The 12,832-nt window shown below is 37.2% G+C and overlaps 1 protein-coding gene across 1 annotated transcript in view; it reads left to right on the top strand.

Annotated features, from left to right (window-relative positions):
• The window catches only part of ASCC3 (activating signal cointegrator 1 complex subunit 3), a 354,089-nt gene that overhangs the window by 179,523 nt on the left and 161,734 nt on the right, over positions 1-12,832 (top strand). The window lies entirely within an intron of this gene.

Below are 12,832 nucleotides of genomic sequence, written 5' to 3'. Positions count from 1 at the left end.
ATTTTGTACACTAAAGATCCAAGATCTCTAATTTCCAACAAGTTAATGTTACAGACTTACCAAATTATACTTTTTCCTTATTTGTTACTTAATGATCTTTCAAGAATCATACAGGGATACCAATGTATATAATGTGTTTAATTATGACTTCTTTCTTTATTGTCATAATTATAGTGTCTAGTTCTATTCTTTAAAATACAGTTAGGGTCGGAGGGATAGAAGAGTGGGTATGGTGCTTGTCTTACATGCAGCTGATGGGGGTTCAGTTCCCAAGCCCTACGTATAGAGCACCACCAGGAGTTACCCCTGAGCACAGAGCCAGGAATGATGATTCCTGCGCACCACAAGCACTATTGGGTGTGGCCCAAACCCCAAAGTTAAATTTCACTAAAAATGTTTATCTTATTTTGAAAAACTAATAATGTAGCACTGTTGCACTGTCCTTCCATTGTTCATAGATTTGCTCTAGCGGTCCCAGTAACGTCTCCATTGTGAGACTTGTTACTGTGTTTGGCATATCGAATACATCACTGGTAGCTTGCCAGGCTTTGCCATGCAGGCGAGATACTCTCGGTAGCTTTCTGGGCTCTCCGAGAGGGGTGGAGGAATCGAACCTGGCTCGGCCGGGCCGGCCGTGTGCAAGGAAAACGCCCTACTACTGTGCTATCACTCCAACCCAATAAATAATGTATTTGTTATAATTATTAAGATTGATGGTGACATATATAACATCATAAACATAAGTTCTTTTTCAGAATTTGAGACTAGAATCTAGCTGAAAATCTCCCAGACCCTTTGCAGACCCTTATATTTACCTGTATTTGAAGCTATAAAAATTGTCAGCAGTCGGAGAAATAGTTCACTGGGTAGGGCTCTTGCCTTGCATGCAGCCAACCTGAGTTCCATTCCCAACATTCCATATGATTGCCCCGAGCATGGCCAGGAGTCCTTCCTGAGTTTTCAGAGCCAGGACTAACCTCTGAACATCTCTTGGTGTGGCCCCAAGCACCCTTCTCTCCCAGTTTTTTTTTCTCATTTTCAAATCAAAGACCTGTGGGCTTAGAACTAGAGAATTAGCTCCAATAGGCTGATACACTTTGCATGCACGAGACCAGCTTCAGTCCTCTGCTGTACATGGTCCTGCAAGCACTACTAGAAGCGACCACACAGACCACACACACAGAGCTAAGAGAAGTCCCTGACCACTGCCAGGTGTGGTACAAAAACAAGAAAATTAAATCAGTGCAAATAAAATAATAGTAACTCAAAATGTACTCTGTGTGTGGCAAAAGGTCTAACTGATGTTTACTAAGCACTTGATAACTGCTGACCTTGTTCAATGCACTGCCACGCTTTTCATTTTGGTAAAAGTGTAGTTAATTCACTGTAAATCTCACAATTATTTATTGATATTTTAAATTATGACTGTGATCCTCTGACTCAAATTATTTTGAACTTCAGATTCTTTTTCAGTTTAAACCTACAATATTCATTTTAACATTATGGAATTTCTTAAATAACACTATTCACCTTTCTAGCCTTTCACTTAATTTTCAATTATGAATTTATGAGAATCTGAAAAGTCAAGTTGGCATTTACAGGTCTTGTTTGATTTCTTTGGAAATGCAAAGCAATGCTATTGTGGTTCAAAGCCAAGCCTTGAGCGCCACCTCGTGGATTTCTGATTACACTATACCTCTCAATCCTGCGCACTACGATTTATTAAGTGTTTTCTAATGCCCAGCATTGGTTTTTCTTTATATAACTAATTTATTCTGCACTATAACCTGTGATTAAAGTTCGTATTATCACCCCTTGAATTAAATGTAATATTTCAAATACAGCTTGAAATATGCTAAAGCGTATAAAATTATATAAAGACATTTTCACATAAATATTTATTTTAGATGATATCTCCAAGCACAGCTTTACAGGTTACTAGTTACCAAAGACAAAAACTGGATAAATAAGAAATTTTAATATAGTTAGTTGGATCTGAAAACTCCTCGTCATTTTTAATATGACTTCTTTTTTTGTATTTTTATTATATTTGATTGTTATCCTGATCCAACTTTTATTATTGGAACTGTAAAGCAATATTGAATTCATAACTTCCTAATAATTTCATGTTTTTAGAGAACATTGTCCTTTTTACTATTATATTCTCAGCCCCATGTAGTTTTGAAATTGCCTTTATTTATTTTATTTTTTTGCCTTTGTTCCTTTGAGACAAATGTTATGAGATTTCTCACTTTCTCATTCTGTTTGCACACTTCCCTGTTCTTCAGAGATGCTTATCCCTGTTTATAGATAAGGTAACTGGAACTAAGAGAGAACAAATATTTCAGGGATTCCCATGTAACAAGAAGTAGAGCCATGATTTGGAGAGTTTGATTTCAAAGTCTTACCTTTACACCAGACTGCATCCTTGTTATTTAAAAGCAAATCTGATCTAGGACTTTCTGAGCACTTCGAATCTTTTTAAAACTAATAACAAGACTGAAGAACTTTTCTTCATGCCATACCTCTCCTTTCTCCTAAATTGATAAATACCTTTGTAAAATTAGCCTCTACATAGTGGGTATTATTATTACTTTGTTTTTTTTTAAAAAAAAAAGTGGTAATTTTCTGAATGCCTTCTATCACCTACAGGATATTAGATTATTCTAATGTTGGTTTTTTGTTTTTTAATTCTTAAAATGGCATCACATCCTAACAATTCTGTGGGGTTATTACTGTGATGGTGGGAGATACTTTATCCCATATTTCTGAAAAGCAGGAAATTCAGCACTCAGAACACTAAAATTAAAAGATAAATTTGCTGTTGTGGTACATAAAATTCAGTCTCATGTCCCCTATTAATGGAAATACAACTAAATCCCTACTGTGCCAGTGTGACATTTTACCCCTAAGTGTTTACTATAGCCATTTGATGTCCAATTTAACAAATGTGGTTTATTAAAGAATTTCCTTAAGGTTTTAATGCATTATAGCTTTATTTACATGAATAATAAAACCCCATTGAGTTAATGTTTCTTTTCTCTCAGTAATAAAGCTGCTTCTGTGCTTTAACCACAGCTCAAACTGAATGTTTTCTTCTAATAAAGAGTAATTGTACCATTACCATTTCTTTTTTTTTTATTTTTTGTACTATTTTTTGAGGTGCCATAGTTTACAGTTGTAAAGCATTACACCAATCCCTCCTGTAATGCCAGGTTCCCCTCACCATTTCTCTTTTTTGAGGGGGTGAAGGACTACAGGAGGGTCACACTCAGCAGTGCTCAGGGCTTACTTCTGGCTCTGTGCTCAGAGTTCACTCCAACAGTGCTCAGGGGACCATGTGCTCAGGGATTGAACTGGAATTGGCAGATGCAAAGCCTTAACTTCTGAATTATCTCTCTCTGGCCCACCCACATTCTGATAATATATTTACCTCCAACTTCAAAAAAAACAATATTTTCAGATTGTTGCCTAACAAATAAATATGGAAAAGAAAGTAAAAGAATCCACACTCCCCACTAGCTAAGCCATAGAGATGGAGCCATGAGGGTGCCTGAGAAGGGATACCTTAGGAATTCCAAGTGAGGTTCCAAACAAGTAGGTACTGTAACAAAAATTGCTGGATTCAACTTTACCTCTGGAAGCTCTATGGTCTTAAAGAAAGCCCTCTTCCATCAACTGGAAAAATAGTAAAAGAATAAATAACAGCGCCTCTGGTACTTTACTATGAGAAAAGAAATGATACATAAAATTATTTTGGAAACTGGAAAACAATGGTAAAAGATTGCATATAGTACAAAATGTACTTTCAGAAAGCACCTATTACACCAGATTGAAAGATGGTGAAAGGATAATGAACAATATGGGTAAGTTTTCCCAATTTACCGAACATATTACTTTGTTTCACCCCATAAATGCTCTCCTAGGTAACCACTATTCTCTTCAAACTATCTTAGGAAATATTAGCAGCTTGCATTTCTGAAAGTATTATCAGAAGCAAGGCACAGACATTTTTATCACTACACCACTTTTCATTTTCAATTTTGAATTTTGAATTAAATGACTTTCATTTAATTGTTTCATGTTTTCAAGATTTATTTTCCCTTTACATACAGAGTTTTATCAGGTTTTAAATATAGAACATTAGAGTGGGTGCTGGAATAATTATTTATACCTACCCCTATGTGTATTTTTCTGACTGTGGGGTTTATGATTCAATATTATTTATATAAATAAACATATCTATGTGTATAGAGCAGTAACATTAAGAGTTCTTTTAGATAGAACCGTCTATCAGGTCATTAGCCTCATGAATGTACCTATTAGAAATGCTCTATTATACAAATTAGAACACAGGGGGAAAATTCAATAATATGTATCTTCAAGCTATGTGTTACTAGATGGCTTCATTATTATACCTAAATCAACTTACTGTTTATATCAACTCTGTTATTTATTTAATTTTTGTTGTTAGCCTGGCAAGCTACGAGAGTATTCAATATGCCAAACACAGTAACAAGAAGTCTCACAATGCCCGCTCAAGCAAATCGATGAACAACGAGAGGACAGTATTGTTCGTTTGGGGGCCATATCCAGCTGAGCTCAGAGTTTACTCCTGGCTCTACTGTGCTCATGGATCACTCCTGGTGGGCTCAGGGAGAGAGATCACAGATCAACCCGGTCAAGAGAGTGCAAAGCAAGCACTCTGTCTGCTGTACTATTATCATCTCTCCAGCCCCATAAATCAACTTTATTATCTAAATTGTAGAAATAAAATCATTTCCCTTCTTCCCTTTTTAGTTCTTCAATGGCTTAAACAGATGAATTGATTATAAGACTGATCAAAAGGAGAAAAGCTGTTTTTTTTTAAATGAAGTGAAATAGTTTTACTGAAAGAAATTTAGGTAGATGGGAGGGGAAGAAATTTAGGTAGATGGGAGGGGAGAGAAAGAGATATATACATGTTCTGGAAAGAACAGGGACTTCTCCAGAGGAGGAGAAAAGGGGAGAATGGCTTTGGGGAGGAGTTTTACTTAGTTTCTCCAATTTGCATTAGCCTGGAGTTAGTTCTCTGCATTCCTAAAAGGAATCTGGGTGTTATCACAGGGAAAGTCTTGCACTCTTGTAGGGCCTCTTGTATTCTCATTCGGAACTTTAGATTCTCCTGTAGGAAAAAATTCACTTCATTTGTAGGAATGGGGCGCTCAAAGAAGTGACTGAAGTAAGCAGCTTGTTTTTTTTTTTTATTTTTTAATTTTTATTAGTGAAACACCATGAGGTACAGTTGTAGAATTACAAATTTTTGTGCTTGGGTTTCAATTATACAATGATCAAATACCCATCCCTCTACCAGTGCCCATTTCCTACCACCACGGGTCCCAGTATCCCTCCCACCCCCATAACCCCCATTCCACCCTGCTTCTGTGGCAGGGCATTCCCTTTTGTTCTCTCTCTCCTTTTGGGTGTTGTGGTTTGCAAAAGAGGCATTGAGTGGCAATCATGTTTGGTCTGTAGTCTATTTTCAGCATGCTTCTCCCATCCTGGGAGGATCCTCCCAGTACCCTTTACTCAGTGCTCCCTTCTCTATCTGAGCTGCCTTTTCCCCTAGCATGTGTGGCTGGCCTCCAAGCCATGACGCAAACCTCCTGGTACTAAGCAGCTTTTATACCTTTTAGACAAACAAGAATTGAACCCCTCTCCTCTCACAAAAAATAGCAAGAAAGGAACTTAAGCTTGTATTAGTAGATTAGTAAAGAAGTTAGCAGGGTCTGTTTATAGAGCCATCCTGGCTCTAACTTATCTCTGGTGATAAAAAATTGTGTTTAATTAGATATTTGGAAAAATGTCTTTTTTGTTTTCAAAGGAATAATCTCAAAGAGTAAAGGCTTTCAACCCAGAAAATTTGTATTTGTATTTGTATTTGTGGACTGGAGCCATAGTACAGCAGTAGGGCGTTTGCCTCGCACACAGCCAGCCCAGCCAAGCTGGGTTCAATTCTTCCGCCCCTCTCGGAGAGCCAGGCCAGCTATCGAAAATATCTCACCCGCAGCAAAGCCTGGCAAGCTACCCGTGATGTATTCGATATGCCACAGTAACAAGGAGTCTCAAAATGGAGACTTTAGTGGGCCCACTGGAGCAAAATCAATGAACAACGGGAGGACAGTGTTTGTTTTGTATTTGTTATATTGGCCTCAACTTGAACAAAGATTTTTAACTTCCTGGAGCTGCACTTTCATCATAACAAAGTGGCAGTGGTACCTATAAATTAGGATGTTTAATAAATTATAGCACTGTAGCACCGTCCTCCCATTGTTCATCGATTTGCTCAAGCGGGCACCAGTAACATCTCCATGTTAGACTTGGTGTTACTGTTTTTGGCATATCGAATACGCCATGGGGAGCTTGCTAGGCTCTGCCATGTGGGCAGGATACTCTTTGTAGCTTGCTGGACTTTCTGAGAGGGATGGAGGAATCAAACACGGGTTGCAAGGCCAACACCCTACCCTCTGTGCTGTCGCTCGGCCCGGCAAGCCCAACCCAGCCCAGTAATAAATTAGGTATTATTAATCTTTTATGATATATTAAATGCTATAAATAGTGTGAGCTTTGAAGTGAAAAAAGAGGACATCTTTCAAGAATGGTAGATTTTTTGAGGCAATAAAAATAATATATTGAATTACGAAAGGCAGTAACCAGGTTGGGAAAATGTATACGTATTACTCTTTGTACATACTAGAAGTGTCATTACTAAGTTTACTAAGAGTTTTCAGTAGGTAAATGAATAAAGAGGTGAACAGACTGATTCTAACATAATTTAATCATCAAAAACTAAAAATGACGTGTTATTTTGTAGGTCTATCGAGGATTTGTTATATTTCTAGATCTCCTGATAAGATGTTTTTCAAGCCATACTTCTTTTTTTTTTTTAATTTGCGCTTTTAAGATTGAAATCCTAAACCTTAAAATTTTTACAGGAATAATTTAAAGGAAAAGTTCAACAGACTTTTTCTAATATATTATTTATTATAAATTAATAAGGGCATTTAAATAACCGTAGGGGGATTTTAAAATTGGACAGCAATTCAACTGTGTTGTCTATTGGGAACAATGGTTTTCGTGTATATCACAGGATATCCAAAGCTAAATTAACATGTCAATTTCAATTCAACGGATGAAATCTCTTGTGCCTCTGAAAATAAGTGGCTAAACAAAGCAAAATCTCTTTCTGCCTTTAAGGCACGGGTAGTCTCATAAAGAATGTAAAATACATGTATAAGAAAAACAAAAGGTGGTAGTAACATAAAAGAAGAACAAACAGCTCAACAGAAACAAAAAAGAAGTCAATAAATTGAAGTCAGTTGTTTGTCATCTGTTTTATAGACAGTGGAGGCTGACATGATATGGGCAAATGAAAGTAGTAGATATATGTGGAGAGTGAGAGTGTTGTACTGTCACTGGAATGTAATGTGTGAAGGTGTGGATATATAGATATATGGATCACTTGATCACTTGATCACTTGACATCCCATTACTCATTGATTTGCTTGAGCGGGTTCCAGTAATGGATATGTGGATATTGATCAAAAAAACTTAAATTATATTTTTAAGGGTTTGGACTTGATGGGTAATGGATAAGTATAAAACATTGCAGAAGGACCAAGATGTATGACTAAAATTAAAGTGATTAGAAATAGGATTATATTTCCTTCAAATTGAAGAGAATCCTATGGCCCAGTTATTAATGTCAATATAATCTAACATTACACTCACTTTGGGTATGTGCGATTCATATTAAGGACATAGAAAGTAGCATTAAGATTATATTTTTTTAATTATTTTTAGATAAGTTTTTATTATAGTAATTTTTGTTCCACTTGTGCAGTTATTTTATAAATACAGAGTAATTGATTGCAATAAATATATGTGAAATGTATATAAAAATATATGCTATTTATATAAACAGATTAATTGGAATATTATTTCTTAGTCACTGAAAAACATTCAAGTAGGACTGGCACTCAAAAGACATTTTCCTATAAGTTTATTAATTCATAGAAATATTGCACATTTTGAAGATCAAAATCATAGCTTATTGTGTTTTTTTTTTTAATTTTATTTTAGTGTTTAATTTTAAATGGTCAGCAGATATAAAGAATGAAACTTTAAATGAGATTCTCTTAGGGTAAATTAGGAGGTTTCTCTGAAATGCTAACTTGTTTCTATGTCATGGGATATCCCGTGTGTAAACCAATACCATATTTCAGGGGATACAGCTCGGGACAGAAGACAAAGCACTTGTTTTCTTCCAAGTTAAAGTGAATCATTAGCACCGCCAGAGTGACATATGAAAATCGGTTTGGGGAATTCGCCTGGTCTGTGTTGTTGTGAATTGATTGTATACACACGAGCCTCAGCCTGTTTATTGTGATGGTTATTTTGAATATTTACTGAGCATAAGCTAGTTTGCAGTCACTGTGTTAAATCAATAGGCATCAAGAGAAATAAACTCTGTTTATGGCTACTTGAGTAAACTGAAGGGGAAACATGGTGTATTAGGATTCAGTACAGGAAACAAACCACTTGATTTCTATTTGAAATGCATGGCCCTCCCATTGTTCATCGATTTGCTTGAGTGGGCACCAGTAACGTCTCCATTGTGAGACTTGTTACTGTTTTTGGCATGTCGAATATGCCACAGGGAGCTTGCCAGGAAATAATGTGGAAATAATATACAGAAATATGGTTATGTGCTTGATATGGGAAATTTGTGACAAGTTTATTCTCTGGGAGCTATTCAAGACAAAGAGAAGATGGATTAAAATTGATTCCATTATTCATATTCCATATGAATTCCATAAGAAAAAGGATCTCAGATAATATAAGTCCTGAGAGATCAAGAGGCCTCAGAGCTAAAGAGCAATGAGACAGATTTTCCTTCGATAAGATTTAGGGTACTTCTATTTTAATAAGAAGGGAAGGTTTAAAAGATGGCTTCTGTTGCAAGTTGTCTTTTGCTTCGTGTCTTATGACACGAAGGTTAGAAGAGTTGCTTCTGGCAAAAAAAATCTATGTGTGTGTAGCACTGTCCTCCCGTTGTTCATCGATTTGCTGGAGCGGGCCCAGTAACATCTCCATTTTGAGACTTGTTGTTACTGTGTTTGGCATATTGAATACATCACAGGTAGCTTGCCAGGCTTTACCATAAGGCAAGATACTCTCTGTAGCTTGCCAGCTCTCTAAGAGGGGTGGAGGAATCGAACCTGGCTCGGCCAGGCCAGCCACGTACAAGGCAAACACCGTACTGCTGACCGCTGTGCTATCGCTCTAGCCCAGTGTGTGTGTGTGTGTGTGTGTGTGTGTGTGTGTGTGTGTGTAGGTGTAGTTTATCAAGTACAGCTTCATTTTCTTAATAATTAAAGTCAATAAGGTAGACAGAACTTTAGGAAAAAGCAAAGAAAGAAAAGTAATGACATTGTGAGATATGTGAGAAAAAAATGAACTGCAAAGACAATTCAGAAATTATGGCATATACTAAGAGCTTATTAAGATTTGTGTCATGGATCTAGATTGGTCTTAAATTGCCCTTGTATATAATTTTTCTTAATTATTACTCTGGCTTAGCTCACTCAAGTTTGGCATTTCCCCAGTCAGATATGGCAAGGGGACAGATGAGTTTAAGACAATGGCAGGCATATGATTAAAACAATTTCAAGTTAAAATTTCAACTTCTGCCTAAACTGGAGAAACAGCATGAATAAGGGTTGGGGTAGGGGTGGAGAGGGTAGGTCCTGCAAATAGGATAGAAGTATAGAAGTATAGGAATGCATATAAAAGTTCCATTAATGATAAAAATGAACTTTGAAAAATTAGTTGAACAAGCTTGAAATATATATATATATATATATATATATATATAAACTTTGATCCAAAATTGAAATGTGATACCGGCAATTTAGGAAGTAGTTTAGTTGTGTGATAATGTGTGATAAGACCTGAAGTATAATCATTGGCATGACCGAGGTGAGACAAAATATCACTGAAAAAAAATATCACTGAAAATGAAGATATCAAGGGACAGGTGGTGGATTAGGGAGGTGGGAGGAGCTTGGATAGCTGTGAGGAAAACGGTATCACCTAGGGTAGTGACAGAAATTGGGATGGAGGGGCTGAATTGAAAGCAATGCAGGTAGGGTATTTGTGTTGCCTGCAGCCGATCCGGGCTTGATCCCCAGCATCCCATATGGTCCCCTGAGCACTGCCAGAAGTAATTCCTAAGTGCAGAGCCAGGAGTAACCCCTAAGCATCACCAGATGTGACCCATAAAGAAAAAAAAATGGGATGGAGAGAGAGTCAGAGCCACAGGTATAAAGCTTTCACTGGAAGAAGTTGAGTGACTGATGCAGTCAGATATAAAGGGCCCTCCCCCAATTTTTTTTTCCTTAACAAAAGAAAAGATAGGTACAGAATCACCTGGAATGGCAAGGGGAAGAGACTGATCATTGCCATTTGAGAGATATACTTGAGAAGCAGTCAACAAAGAAGAGTCAAGTTTCAACTAAGGCAAAATACAAGAAGAGGTTAATATAGTTTATTGATCCCTGGCACTTCCAGGAAGGAGAGGCAAGCATAGCGAACCTGTGATGGGAATACTAGAGAAGATGAGGTACTAAGTCAAAAGCAAAAAGATACCAAATCTTTTGGGACAGTTCTGTTCTCCAATTGTTACTTTCCCTGTTAATCCATTGCTGTGCCAGATATCAGAATCAGAATCTCCGGAACTAAGGCTTAAAAATTTTAACATAATCTTGAGAAATTTTCCTCATAGCCAGCTTTAATAATTTAGTGAAAAGATGACTAATGGGCCTTATCCCATGAGAGGGATTAGGAGGTTAGATGGATTTCCTGCTGACAGCCTCATTCATGGGAGATAGAACATTGCAGATATTGGCTGTCTTGGCATAGATACTGAAGACTCAACCTCAAGACAATAAGAGGTTTAAAAAAGAGAATAAAAGAGTAGCTGCGAATGGAACATTCTCCAAGATAGACCACATGCTGAGCCACAAAACATGCCTCCATAAAATTAAGAAGGTAGAGATTGTATCAACAATCTTCACAGACCATAATGCGCTGAAATTAGAAGTAAATCACACACAAAAACAGAAAACTAAATCAAACACCTGGAAATTAATTAAACAGTGCACTATTGAACAACGAGTGGATTAGACAGGAAATCAAAGAGGAAATCAAAAGATTCCTAGAAACGAATGAAAATGAGAACACGAGTTACCAAAACTTATGGGACACAGCAAAGGCTGTGTTAAGAGGAAAGTTTATAGCTCTACAAGCATTCCTCAGGAAGGAGGAGCGAGCACACATAAGTAACCTAACCTCACAGCTTAAGAGCTTGGAGAAGGACCAAAAAAAGGAGCACAACCCGAACAGGAGAAAGGAAATAATAAAACTCAGAGCAGAGATTAACGAGATGGAAACCCAAAAAACAATCCGAAAGATCAATGAAACCAAGAGCTGGTTCTTTGAGAAAATTAACAAGATCGATAAGCCTCTAGCAAAACTCACAAAGAAAGGGAGAGAGAAAACCCTAATCAACCGAATCAGAAATGAAAAGGGGGTCATTACAACAGAAACCACAGAAATTCAGAGGATCCTCAGGGAGTACTTTGAGAAGCTTTATGCCACGGAACATCAAAACCTCGAGGAAATGGATAAATTCCTAGACTCCTACAGACTCCCAAGGCTGAACCAAGAAGACCTGGAATACCTGAACAGACCTATCACCATCAAGGAAATTGAAATGGTAATAAAAAGTCTCCCCAAGCACAAAAGTCCTGGCCCGGATGGATTCACTAGTGAATTCTTCCAAATCTTTAAAGAGGACTTACTCCCAATACTCTTTAAGCTTTTCCACGAAATTGAAATATCAAAAACACTTCCAAACAGTTTCTACGAAGCAAATATCACACTGATACCAAAAGCAGACAGAGATACCACAAAGAAAGAGAATTACAGGCCGATATCCCTGATGAACACAGATGCAAAGATCCTCAACAAACTACTAGCAAATAGAATCCAACTACTTATCAAAAAGATCATACACCATGACCAAGTAGGATTCATCCCAGGGATGCAAGGATGGTTTAACATTCGGAAATCAATCAACATAATCCACCATATCAACAAAAGAAAAGATAAAAAGCATATGATCATATCAATAGATGCAGAGAAAGCATTTGATAAGATCCAGCACCCCTTTATGATGAAAACCCTAGCCAAAATGGGTATAGAGGGGACCTTCCTCAACATAATCAAAGCCATCTACCACAAGCCTACAGCAAGCATCATCCTCAATGGGGAAAAACTGAGAGCCTTCCCTCTAAGATCAGGGACGAGACAGGGATGCCCACTCTCTCCACTGCTGTTCAATATAGTACTGGAAGTACTTGCAATAGCGATTAGGCAGGAAAAAGATATTAAGGGCATTCAGGTAGGAAAGGAAGAAATCAAGCTCTCACTATTCGCAGATGATATGATACTCTACTTAGAGAACCCAATAACTTCCACCAAAAAACTCTTAGAAACAATAGACTCGTATAGTAAAGTTGCAGGTTATAAAATCAATACCCAAAAGTCCATGGCTTTCCTATACGCAAACAGTGAGAGAGAAGAAAGCAACATGAAAAAAACAATCCCATTCACAATTGTGCCCCAGAAAATCAAGTACCTAGGAATCAGCTTAACTAAGGAAGTAAAGGACCTGTACAAAGAAAACTACAAAACGCTACTTCAGGAAATAAAAGAGGACATGAGGAAA

The sequence above is a fragment of the Sorex fumeus genome, unplaced genomic scaffold (assembly GCF_029834395.1).
Source record: "Sorex fumeus unplaced genomic scaffold, SorFum_2.1 ptg000054l, whole genome shotgun sequence".
NCBI classification, from domain to species: domain Eukaryota; kingdom Metazoa; phylum Chordata; class Mammalia; order Eulipotyphla; family Soricidae; genus Sorex; species Sorex fumeus.
Note: the sequence above shows the minus strand (reverse complement) of the source record. Positions and strands in the feature narration are given on the sequence as shown.